Raw genomic sequence first — 12,556 nt, 5'->3', positions numbered from 1 at the left:
ACACACCATTTGTCAAGACCTTTCTAATAAGATAATTTTGATTTCGGTTCTGTAATACACATCGCAATAAAATATATTTGTGTCATAATTAGCACAAAAAATAAGTTTGAATGCTTTGAAGATATTTTTAATATGAAACATTCACCAGTTAGGAACAGTAGTATATGCGATAATATTTACAATACTATAACATCTTAAACTGAAATAATATTTTATACATAATCTTTTGAACCCAATGTATAATTATATAAAATTATAGAAAATATGCAGTTTGTTAAAAGGTCTAATTTTAATAAAATCAATGCGTTATAGACCCAATTTTTCAGAAAGGTCAAATAGGATCGGAGTTTAATTAAATGCTTTCTACTTGCTTTGCCTTCCTATAATGGTTACGTTTAAAGTGATTAATTGTAATGTGGCGTTCGTGCGAGGAACAAAACTTTCGTTCTGTCACAGACACATTTTGGTGTAGTCCTTTTCATTTGTTAGATTTGTGGACTTAATGTAAATTATCAACACGAAAAACATAATTATCTTGAAAGAATAACGCAGGATGGCCTTTAAGCTCAAGTGGTTTACTAGTTATCAACCTTAGTTCTAAAAATAAGAAATAGTAATTTTTATATTCCTTAGTTTGTTAATTGAAATTTTTAATCATCATTAAGCAATAATCTGTTGATACATTGTACGTGATGTTCCCTAAAAGAAGCAAAATTAGAACCATTGTCTTAAAGTCAATGCATTTTGACAAAATACTTTAGAATACGTTGGCATTATGCATTAATTTATGTAAGCGACTATTTTTATTGTTAACATGGTGGAGTGGTTCTTACTAAACACTAAAATAACTGGGTGAAATCCATCTATATTTGATTATTAGATATTTGATACCAATTTATATAAATCACATCCCTGGGTGTTTATTTTCAGTTTACATACATTAGTGATATCGTTACATAAAGCTTAAATAAGTATCAAACAGCTCTTACCTGCTAGCAATATTATGTAAATATGTACTCTGTGCTAGAGCTATTCTGCCAGTATATACGAGTGCCATCGCGGCGCCGAGGTTCAAGGGTCAATTAGTATAATTAAGAATACACTTGTGAGAGTTTACAGCTTAGCTTAAATAAACCGTAGTCTTTGAGGATACATGAAGGAGAGAGCTGGAATAATCCGCGCCCCAAAGTCAACTATGTACATAACAGAAATGTAATTATCTTGTGAGACAGTATCGTCTTAGTTATTTTGTAAGGTATAAACAATTAAATGCCAGCCTTCTCTAATTAAATGTGTTTTATCTACCGTATGCTGAACTTAAAATTATTTCAGGATCAAATTCGTGGTTGAATTAAATTAATCACAGCGTTAAAGTAAAAACTGTGTCTGTAAATACCTTGTAGACTGTGTGTTAACGAGGGAGGACTACACAAACTGTTGTCTGATATGAGATACTACGAGAACAATTTTATTAGTCTATGTGAAATTATGTATTAAATGCAATTCTATTAGTATGTAAGCTGGAGAATTTTTTATTCTTTCTTTCTGAGGGCTTTGAGATTCCTTTTCCTCTGTCTGTCGGTCCGCTGGAAATATTGAAAATGAAATGAGCTATAGAATTTGAATTTTGAGTAAAACCTCAACAAATCCTGTTAGGTAGAATTCATACCTTGTCATTACAATATCATACTAATACCAATCTTCTATTACCTACATTGATTATACTTTTCACTTTGTAAGCACAATTATTACTCAGGTATACTCTTTACTTCACATATAATATTAGTAGTATTATTCTGGTGCTTCAAAAAGTACATATTAGTGTAAAAACAGATGTAACTTATATTTTAACATTCGGACATTCAATAAGATATTTTTAATGTTTAAATAGCCAATACATTTCTCACCTACTTATAGGCAATAATTTGAAAACTCTGTTATAATTGCACGATTCATTATTTTTCAGAAGAATTTGAATAGATAATTTTACAAAAAAAGGAAGCAATCGATTGTTCTAAAGTCGTGAAGTTGACGCTTCCAATTGGACGTTGAGTACATTGTTTACAGTTTCTGGCTCCACTCTGGGAAGCAGCTCCACCCCCCACACACACACACTTTATAGACTCGAGTGCTTACGAGTTGCCCCTGCTTGGAAACTTTTGTCGTCCACAGATTTTTTCTTAATAGTATATTTTGACACTTCTTAAACAAATATTTGTAACAAATTGTAACGAAGAACTATATTGTGTTACATAGGCTTTATATCAAATTTAATTGGAAAGCAATTGTTTAAAATTACGAATAGTGTTTTTATATGTAAACATACAACATTATTTATGGTAAAACATAAAGCCTTACTGCCATTCATGAAAGTAATTATTAACTTAAATTATTGAACTTGTGGATAAAAAGGGTGACCCAGAACCCTAAACATTTTCAGGTATTATTACTGGACCAAACCAACTGTAATTAAAAATTTTTCGAAAACTCAACAAATAGTTGAATAGCCACCATTTTGTTTCATTTTCACTTATCAATTTTTAATCTGATAACGGCTTAGTACAATAATTTTTCATATATCTTTAAAACTTAAAGAACTGACTACGGAAACAAATTAATTTATTTTAAAAGCTTGTTTTAAAAATAGCTGCTTCTTAAAATTTTAAAACTTAGCATCTTTAAAACATTTATGATATAAAATGTCATATTCATAACATGTTAATTATAAAAGTCAATGACAAATTTTTAGATACAAAGTTTACGAAAATCTTTAGATAAATAAGGGATATATTGTGCTTTTACAAATACCGTATACTAAACACTTACTGTCATTAGATGATTGTAAGTGGGTGAAAAAATCAGCCGTTTTAATTGAATCAATTTCAATCAGCCGATTATAATATTACATTGTTGCTGTGTTCATAATACACTTACCTAATGCAGGCTGAATTTAGGTATATTTTGATTTAAAAAAAATCAAAATAATCCTTTTATCAACAGATGAGTCACTTTAAATAAAGCTGATAATAAATCCTCAAGTTTATATTATTCTATTCCATAAATTCTAATGTTTCAGACAGGGAAAACTTTAAATATAACTGCGACTGTGCGTTTAATTCTAATTTATTTCTTACAAACCATAGACCATGATAATCAAGGACTTGCTGAATCTCATTCCTCATTTGAAGTGTAGGGGCTGATGCATATGAAAAAGCAGTATTATCTGCAAATTTAGTTACTTTTCCATTAAAATGGCCTAGATATAGATCATGAATAAATATTAAAAACAATATCGGCCCCAAAACTGAGCCCTGGGGTACACCACTATCAATATATTTACTATTGAAATTACCAATTGAAATAAACTGTTGTCTATTATTGATGAAAGATCAAACCAATGAAGGGTAGTTTTATGCACTCCATCCTTCTCCATGTTTTGTAATATTAATTCATGATTTGCTGTGTCAAATGCCTTGTTTATATCCAGAAACACGGTAACTGCCTTATTAAATTTAAAATTATTTATTTATTAGATCTATTTGGGAAAGAAAATATTGTAGTCTCATCAAAGTATTACAATCATCCTTAAAACTAAACTGGAAGGAGAGAACAATTTTATAGTACCAAAATATCTGATGAGTATAGAATCGATAATTTTTTCCCTTAAGTCTTGAAAAACAACCGAAAAAATGATATAGGTCTATAGTTCTAAATTAAAGTCAGGCTTTATTTGAAAATAGAAACCAATTTTGCGATTTTTTTGGAAATACCCCGTCACTTAAACTTTTATTAAAAGTATAAATTAAAATAGAAGTAATTTCCAAAGACAACTTCATTCATAATAATGCTTGTAAAAGAATCCTGGTTACTGGTCAGGAGCCTTATTATTAGTAAACAAAGCGCCATTCCTTTACCTGAAGTGGTCAACAGCTGATGAAGTCAACATTTCAGAGACTGTGATTCTACTGCAAACTTTAATACTGGAGAAATAGCCATTGAATGGGCCTATTCCCATTTTATTTAATGTTATGGTATATAGACTTTATTTGTGGAATAATCTAGCTCCACTCCCACCTGCAGAGGTGGATTTTATAAATTTAAATTGTTATCTTATTTTCCATTTTAAAGACACAGTTGCATTTACGAGTTATATATTATTTGTTAGAGCCCGTTATTTATAAAATATGTCTTCAGATAGTTAAAATCCAAAATCAAATTTTAAATAGATACTTTAAGCGCTAAAATAAGTGTATAACCTAATATAATTACAGTTAATGACTGTTTACGAGGTATAAACACAAAGTAGAATAAAAGGGAAAAATAATAAATTAAATAAATAATGTAATGTAATAGAAATTTATTGACATGTGAGGTTAAAATTACAAAATCCTCCATACGAAATAAGCAATGCACATAATAAACCATGTTTAAGTCTGCATCATAGGTTTTACAAGGAAATTTGGGAGTGCGACGGAAACTAAAACATTCCTAGGAAATCTCTTAATATAAGACAATTTAAAAATATCATTATATATTTAAATGACTTCCGTAATAAATAACAATTATTTAGATTATATATAAAATAATGCACTTACAACTGCGAAATCATTAATACGTATTTCTTACGAATATTTACTAATTACTCGTTACAATTACTTTTGAAGCCTGCATTTTAGTTGTAAACTTTGGATTTCATTATTAAAAATGATAATCAAGGAGGACAATTTATTACGGTTATGGTTGTTAGTGTTTGCAAGAGAGTATCGTGACTAAACAGAACACTGCCTATTTATTCTGCAAATAGCTTCCACTTTTCCATCCCCATTTAATTAAAGCCCTAATCCCGGAAATACACTGAAACAACAATTCTAACGTTCATTAACAGTAAAATAAACATAATTAACTGTTAGCAATGATTATTGTTAATTTGGTTGCTGTGTTAGACGTATTTGAGTTTTACATGACAAGAATAATAGTGGTAATTTTAGTGGTAAATATTAATAGTAAATTAAGTTACTTAGAACAGTAGTTATCGATCTGTATTAGATACATCAGAAAAGAGCATAAACTAATACTAAGGAATATAATTGAGTTATAAAATAAATACTGTTTAGTTAAAGCACGTTGTTTTTTCTATATATCCTGTTTTTTATAAATTTTATTATCGGCTTATACTGTTTCTTATATGTAGTGTCGACAGTTAAGGTTTTACTATTGATTTTAAAAAGTTATTTTTAGATATTTTGCGTTTGCTGTTTAAACCGCTGCTATTTTGTTATCGATTTAGTTACTTTGAATAATGTTTGCAACATTGTGTTATGATAGATTGTTTTATTTTGATGAACCACTTGGCCTACGTACGCTCTCATTAATTTTTTCACCTCGGTGTCGTTTCCTAATACGTCATCAATTACATTAAATAAGATATTCCAATGGAAATGCAGTTATTAATGTACTTTAAAATTCTGTAAAGTTTCAATTATATTACAAACAATACTTCAAGTCGTCTCTAGACCACCTGATTCCGTTATTGGCTTCGGTGGAGCGGTATTGTGTCTTAGTTTGTTCATTAGGTTTTAGAATAACATTTGCAATTTTTAGTTACACATTTTATACTAAACAAACACACGATGATTAGGGTTCACTTAAGCGTAACGGAATACACTTGTTACTAATTTTAAAAATTATTACATAATGGTTGTTAAATATATTAGGCATATTCCAAATTTGTAAGAAAATATGTGGTATTATATGAGAAAATATAAAATTGAATGTGAAATATTGATATGAGAAATTTTTAAATTCTATGGTTAGATTCTAAACTTTTACAATAAAAGGAGGCGATTCTCCGTTTTCCTATACGTACATATTATTTATAGTTGTTTATTACATACCAATGGACACACATATAAAATTTTCACTAATACATTTGTAACCTGATAATGTAGGGGAGAGCGGGGCAAGTTGATACGTGGGCAAGTTGATACAGATGTGACTGTGAGCTAACGCGCATGCGCAGGGCGGACATGAGTCAGTAGAGGCTGTTGTTTACCGAGACGCAGTGCCACACGGCGTCCAGCTGTCAACAGAGCACTCTACGTGTTTTTATTGTTGAAATTGTGTTTTCATGAGTAGAAAGTAATTGTTGGCTAGTGTGTTTTGAGTTGGCGTAGCAACAAGAGGATAATATTCAGGAAGTTCACTGTTAGCACAGTTAAACACCTGTTTCTTGGTAAGAATTCCATGATTAGTTTCATATTTCTGGACTTTATATTTTAGAGACTTAAGTTAGACTTAAGAGGACAATTGTTCAATGGGGCAAGTTGATATACGCGTAGCTGGGGCAAATTGATACAGTGTATCAACGTACCCCAATATTCTAAAAAGTAGAGTTTTGTCTTTTCTTACAGAAACATGGTGCGGAATTATACCACCAGGAAGACAGATCGAGGGAAAGTCCCGGATGAGAGCTTTGAAAAAGCCTATGAAGCTGTCAAGACCAAAAACCATGTCTTTGCGGGAAGCAGCTGTAGCCTTTCAGATCGACAAAATGACATTGTTTAGATTTATAAGAAAAAAAGATGAATCGCAAGGTCAAACCGTTACAATGGAGTATGCCAAACCAAGACAAATTTTTCCAGACCAATTAGAATCTCAACTCGAAGAGTATATAATACACTCTTCAAAAATCTACTACGGACTTACACCACAAATATCAAAAGTTTTAGCTTACGAACTTGCTATGGCTAATAGGAATATCATTACATTACCTGATTCATGGATTAACCATAAAATGGCTACAAAGGACTGGTTTTAGCTTATTTATGAAAAGACACCCTAGACTATCAATCAGGGAGCCTGAGGCTACGAGCCTTAGTCGCGCTACCAGTTTTAATAAAGTCAATGTTGATCTATTTTTTGACAATTTTGAAGAGTACTTTAGATAAATACAAAATTGAACCTAAGGATATTTGGAATATTGACGAGACCGGTGTGCAAACAGTTCAGAGGCCAAAACAAAATCGTAGCTCAGAAGGAGTACGCCAAGTAGGGATAGCTACGTCAGCAGAAAGGGGGCAGACTGTCACTATGGTATTGGCTGTCAGTTGCCATCGGCAACTCAGTTCCTCCAATGTTCGTATTCCCAAGAGTATTTTTTCAAGGATCACTTCATCATTAACGGGCCACCAGGATGTATTGGAACTTCCTACCCATCCGGATGGATCACATCTGAATCGTTTTTGACGTTCATTAAACATTTTCACGGCCACGTAAGATCTAGCAAGGGCAATCCCTGCTTGTTGGTTTTGGATAACCATGAATCACACTTATCTATTGAAGTGCTCAACTTCTGCAAAGAAAATGGTATCGTCATGTTGTCTTTCCCCCCCCCCCCCCCCACACTTCCCACCGCCTGCAACCGCTTGACAGGCCAGTTTATGGGCCTTTCAAAAGATTTTACTTCGCTTCAGTCGACGACTGGATGGTCAACAATGCAGGGAAAACTGTAACAATCTACGACATTCCTGGCATAGTAAAGATGGCACTCCCTAGAGCAATAAATCCTACAAATATTATATCTGGATTTCAAGCAACAGGAATCGCGCCATACAACAGAGAAGTGTTTACTGAGGATGACTTCTTGTCCAGCGCAGTCACGGATAGAGAGATGACTTCACAAGACAGCACTGTCAAGACTTCTCAAGCTGGGACAAGCAACGCTGATGGTCTACACTCCAAAGTGAACCGAACTGAGACTACAACTGCAGTTCCATCTACAAATAAGGATGTTTCTGTAGGCGTATTCACTCTAAGCCCTCAGGAAATCCGCCCCCTACCCTAAAGCTGGAGAGCGAAAATATATCAAAAAAGGGAGGAAATCTTTAAAATCCGCTATCCTTACTAGCACACCAGTTAAGGAGAGGCTGGAAGTGGAAGCCAAAAAAAGGAAGCTAAAATGGTAGCCAAGGCAGAAAACGCCAAAAAAAGACTTTTTTAAAATGATAGAGAGTCAGACTAAGGAGAAGAACAAGGTGAAGAAACAGAAATGCGTCCCAAAGAATAAAATGAAGGTTGAATCAGAGTCGGAGGAAGAGAACGACGCCCTGTGTCTCATATGTTTGGAGCCATTCTCCGAATCCAAGCCAGGTCAGGACTGGATACAGTGCATTTCTTGCAAAAAATGGGCCCATATAGAATGTGGGAAAGATTGTAAAATGTACACTTGTATTCACTGTACATCTGACTTTTGTTATCAGTGATTCTCAGTAGGTTATGAACACAAATCTCATAAACTGTGTGTTTTAAAATAGTTTAATAATATGTCTTACGTTACCTTTGTACTATATTCTGCTTCATACATTTTTGACGTGACAACGTCTTAAATTAGGTTGCGGCTCGAGTCACTCATGAAAAAGTGTAACGCCCGGTAACGTTACGATGCCCGTCCAGTGGTCCGCCGCACGGGATAAAGCAGATAACTGTGGGTCCGCCGCACGGGATAAAGCAGATAACTATGTTTATTCGTGAAAATGTGGAGTGCTTAGATTCGTCATTTACAACAACTACAACAATAAAGGTAAATAATTGTACACTGATATTTCATTATCGTAAACTATGATTGATTGATTAATTGTTAGATTAACACAAAAGTTGAGAAACTGAGTTTATAGGTTATGTCATACTATTGACAAAATTTTGATAGTGTTAAGTAAATTATTAGTTTAAATCACTCTGCAATCAATCGGAATTCAGTCGATTGAGAAGAAACAGCGCGTATTGCTAGTCAAACATTTAAAATAACAAATTATAACCTCTAACCTGTCATAACAGTGCGACCAAACAAACGAACTAAACCGACCAATCACCACGCGCGGAGTTAGAATTAAACTGTGTTTAGCAAGAATTTCAAATTCCAATTTTAGTAAACGTTTTATTCAACTTTACCATTTACAATAACAAATTTTAATTAATTTCAAATTATGTACAATGTTTTAGTAAACAAAATATATTTCTATAGTTAAAATTTGTGCAATTCTTATTTTCACTCAATTCCTTGTTCCTATTGTGCAATTTAATAATATTCATATCAATAAATATTCTACCGAGAAAAAGACGTTGTCACGTAAAATCTTCGCCCGTAAAACCGACTTTACAGGCAACCATAATTTTTTTCGATTGTCTATTAAGTGATTATTTGCTACCTTAATGTCTATTAGCTTATTATTTATACACTTGTATCAACTTGCCTCTCGCTAGTATCAACTTGCCCCCATGTGGGGAACATTGATACACTTTAACAGCATTAAACAAATATTTTAATTTTGGGAGATATATATAGTTAATCAAAAGCGTCAATACCATAGAAAAGTGCACAAATAATTGAAGTATAATATCAGTATTTTTCCAATTACAAAATAATTCAAACAAAAAAATGTAAAAAATAAAATCTGAAGTTTGTCTCAACATGCCCCGCTCTCCCCTATGACATAAACTATGTTTGGGTAACATATGTACTTTAATAAGTTGTTGTAATAAAGTTGCAATAAAAAACTCATTAAATCAGTTTTATTTTCGAACAAACTCTGTATTAAGAGCGAGATGAATAAAAACCAATTTTTTTAAATATCCTATGTCTAGAGATCTTTAAAATGAGGTAACACACGCTCCACCTTTATATATAACGATTTCTCAAAAACAAGTATCTCTTACAGACATTTTATGGAATCAAAATAATGTTATATACTTCTCTAGGCACAAATGGGGGGAATACAGTGAAATGGCGTTTCTGTCTCTACTTATAATACTGCTATAATAAGTGCCTTAGATGGACTGCTTCACCTTGTACTTGGACGCAGACATATATTAGTAAGCTAGGGACGTTATTATCGAAAATCCAAAGAAGGCACCAAGCCTTCTTCAGATAATGATAACTTTGGATAAAGCAGACCGCTTTTAAAAGTTATTACCGATTCAATTCATATTTAAAAACTAAGGAGCAGCATTATGCACACGAGTACTCTATTAATAGTCTTAGAACTTAATCGATTTTTAAAAGACGTCAGGCTACGGTCATGTAACTATATAACCACGAAGTCTAACTAAATAAAAAAAAGAATGTATATGATACCTCATAGGAATACACCAGCACATGATTAGCTAAAGCTCATAACGAATTACATAAAGATCGTACTAAGAGAATAAAGTTTTTATGCTTCAGTATCATATAAAAATTCATAAAAGATTTTAACTGAGTAAATTTATGCTTAGAATTGGTTTTTGCCAATTACAGATTGAGTGCGTACTAAATGTTTTTCTCATTTCATACTTTGTAAAACACAAATTTATGAGTATCTCATCCGGAAATCATCTCCCAGCCCTGCTCTCCGTAAATAAAAGAAAAGTGTTTTCTTGGTGCAATGGTGTTTTACTTAACAAATATGCAATATAAAATTGGGAACCGTTTTAGTAATGGCAAGGTTGAAACTAGCATGTTATTTTCAAGCCACATGCAATGGGACTGTCACGAGAGTGTATCTATATGTTGCATGTTTGTAAGGCTTCTATCCTTCCAACTATTATGTTGAATATTGCATAAAAGCTATGTTTTTGTGGGGTATACCTTTTAAAATGGCTATATTTTATACGATACTTATAATATATGTTTATTTACTATATGTTTTGTTTTGTGAGTACATTATTTGAAGACAAATTTCAACAGGTTTGTTTTTTAACTCTCTCATTTAAAATTGATATAATACGGAGCTTCTATAAACGAGATCAAATATAAAGAGATGGAATACGTATTACAAATTTGGTTCGATATTATACAACGAAAGTGCAGGAGAGGATTTAGACATATTGCAACTGAAAATACCATGCTAAGATCATTTATTTTATTTAAACTATGTTCTTATTTTAATGACTATATTAGTAATTAAGTTCGTAATTCATATTTATTTACGAGGCGTTTTAGTTTTACACGTTACATTGATTATTTTTAGTTCCAGGCTCTTAAAAAACTAAACATTAAACCCCCATTACGTGTGTTATTATGTACCTTGTTAATTATTTTAATCAAAATGAACCATGAGGTAGTTTTGATTTTAAAGAAGACATTATCATATTATGCAAATAGATATATCGAAGAGAAAAAACCTAAATTATGGAAATTATTTTTACTCTTTCATTTGAATATCGATAAACAATAAGTTCCGAAATAGTAAATACAATACATTAAAGTGATTATTATAAATCAGTGGATTACTTAATGAATATTATCAGGTTTAATTTTTACTGTCTAGACTTTAGCTAATATTATCAATCGAAATCCAGTCCAAACTTCATATGTCTGTATGTTTGTTTTCTCTCTTTCTGTCTATATGATTGATAGCCTGTAGCCTTGAAATCAAAATGAGCTACCGTACTGAAATTTTACATGAAGTATCATTTCCATGACCAACACTGTGTTCGATGGTGGTGCAGATTTGAATTTTTTATTGATAAAATAAAACAAATAAAGGGAAAGTCCATACTAAAAGTTGGTAGCAAGAATTTATTCGGCGTACTCTTGTGGTCGAATAAACTATCCGGCTCCCCGGAACTTTTATTATTTGAAAATGGCTAAGAAACATAACCTAAAAAATTATAAATTAAGAAAAGAAAGTTTTAATTTTGTCATGTGGCTAGATAACATGAGAAATATTTCATACAAAACATTAAAGTTTTACATTCAACCGTAATTGTACATGGGGATATAGTGCCTGTCTAACAACTAAATTTGACACAACGTAACTTCTATGCAAATACATTTTCAATTTTTCAGCCTGTTTGCCTGCAAGACACCTCAAGAATTAAATGAGTAATAGACAAGACAATCAGAAAATCTGCATGCAACCTCAGCGAATACTGTTACGTGACACGTACTATGGCGTACTTCTACCTTGTTAATGGTCTAATAACATTAAGGTCCGACCGTAACTTGCAAACATTGTAGACGGTGTGTCAATCCGATCTATGTTTTCGGCACAAGTATTCGTCACAGATCCAAGATGGCGGGAAGAAGCAAGTCACTCAAATGTGGCTCTTGCAATAAAATAATTTCACAAAAGTCCGAGAGACTTAATGTGAAGGAAAATGTGCACATAGTTTCCATGTTCATTGTTTAAGTGATGGAAATAATAAGATGGACCAACTAATAAGTAGTGCCCACTGGAAGTGTAGTATGTGCTCCACGGCAAGATAGGTCTGTGAGTAACGAAAATGTTAATCCTATTGAGGATCAAATTCTAAATTGCAAAGGTGATTGTACTGATCATAATATAAAAATTTTGGTAGACAAAATTTACGAAAATTAGTGTTAAATATATTGAAATTCGTAAACAGCTTACTCAAGTTCAAAATGAAAATGCCACGTTTAAAACAGCCTTGCTTAACCAAGCAGAGTATTTGATGAGATGCTTGCAACAAGTGGAAATAGGAAAACCTTTTCTGAGGCACTAAAGAGTAATGATGTAAATAGTAAGCATGAAATAGCAAATAGAGCTGATTGCACATC

General features: G+C 32.2%; 1 protein-coding gene across 2 annotated transcripts in view; it reads right to left on the bottom strand.

Annotated features, from left to right (window-relative positions):
• LOC124354757 (hemicentin-2) overlaps nt 1-12,556 on the bottom strand; it is a 406,108-nt gene that overhangs the window by 199,566 nt on the left and 193,986 nt on the right. The gene's annotated exons all lie outside the window — the stretch shown is intronic.

Source organism: Homalodisca vitripennis, chromosome 2 (assembly GCF_021130785.1).
Source record: "Homalodisca vitripennis isolate AUS2020 chromosome 2, UT_GWSS_2.1, whole genome shotgun sequence".
Classification (NCBI taxonomy): domain Eukaryota; kingdom Metazoa; phylum Arthropoda; class Insecta; order Hemiptera; family Cicadellidae; genus Homalodisca; species Homalodisca vitripennis.
The sequence above is the reverse complement of the archived record's forward strand: the minus strand, read 5'-3'. Positions and strand labels throughout refer to the sequence as shown.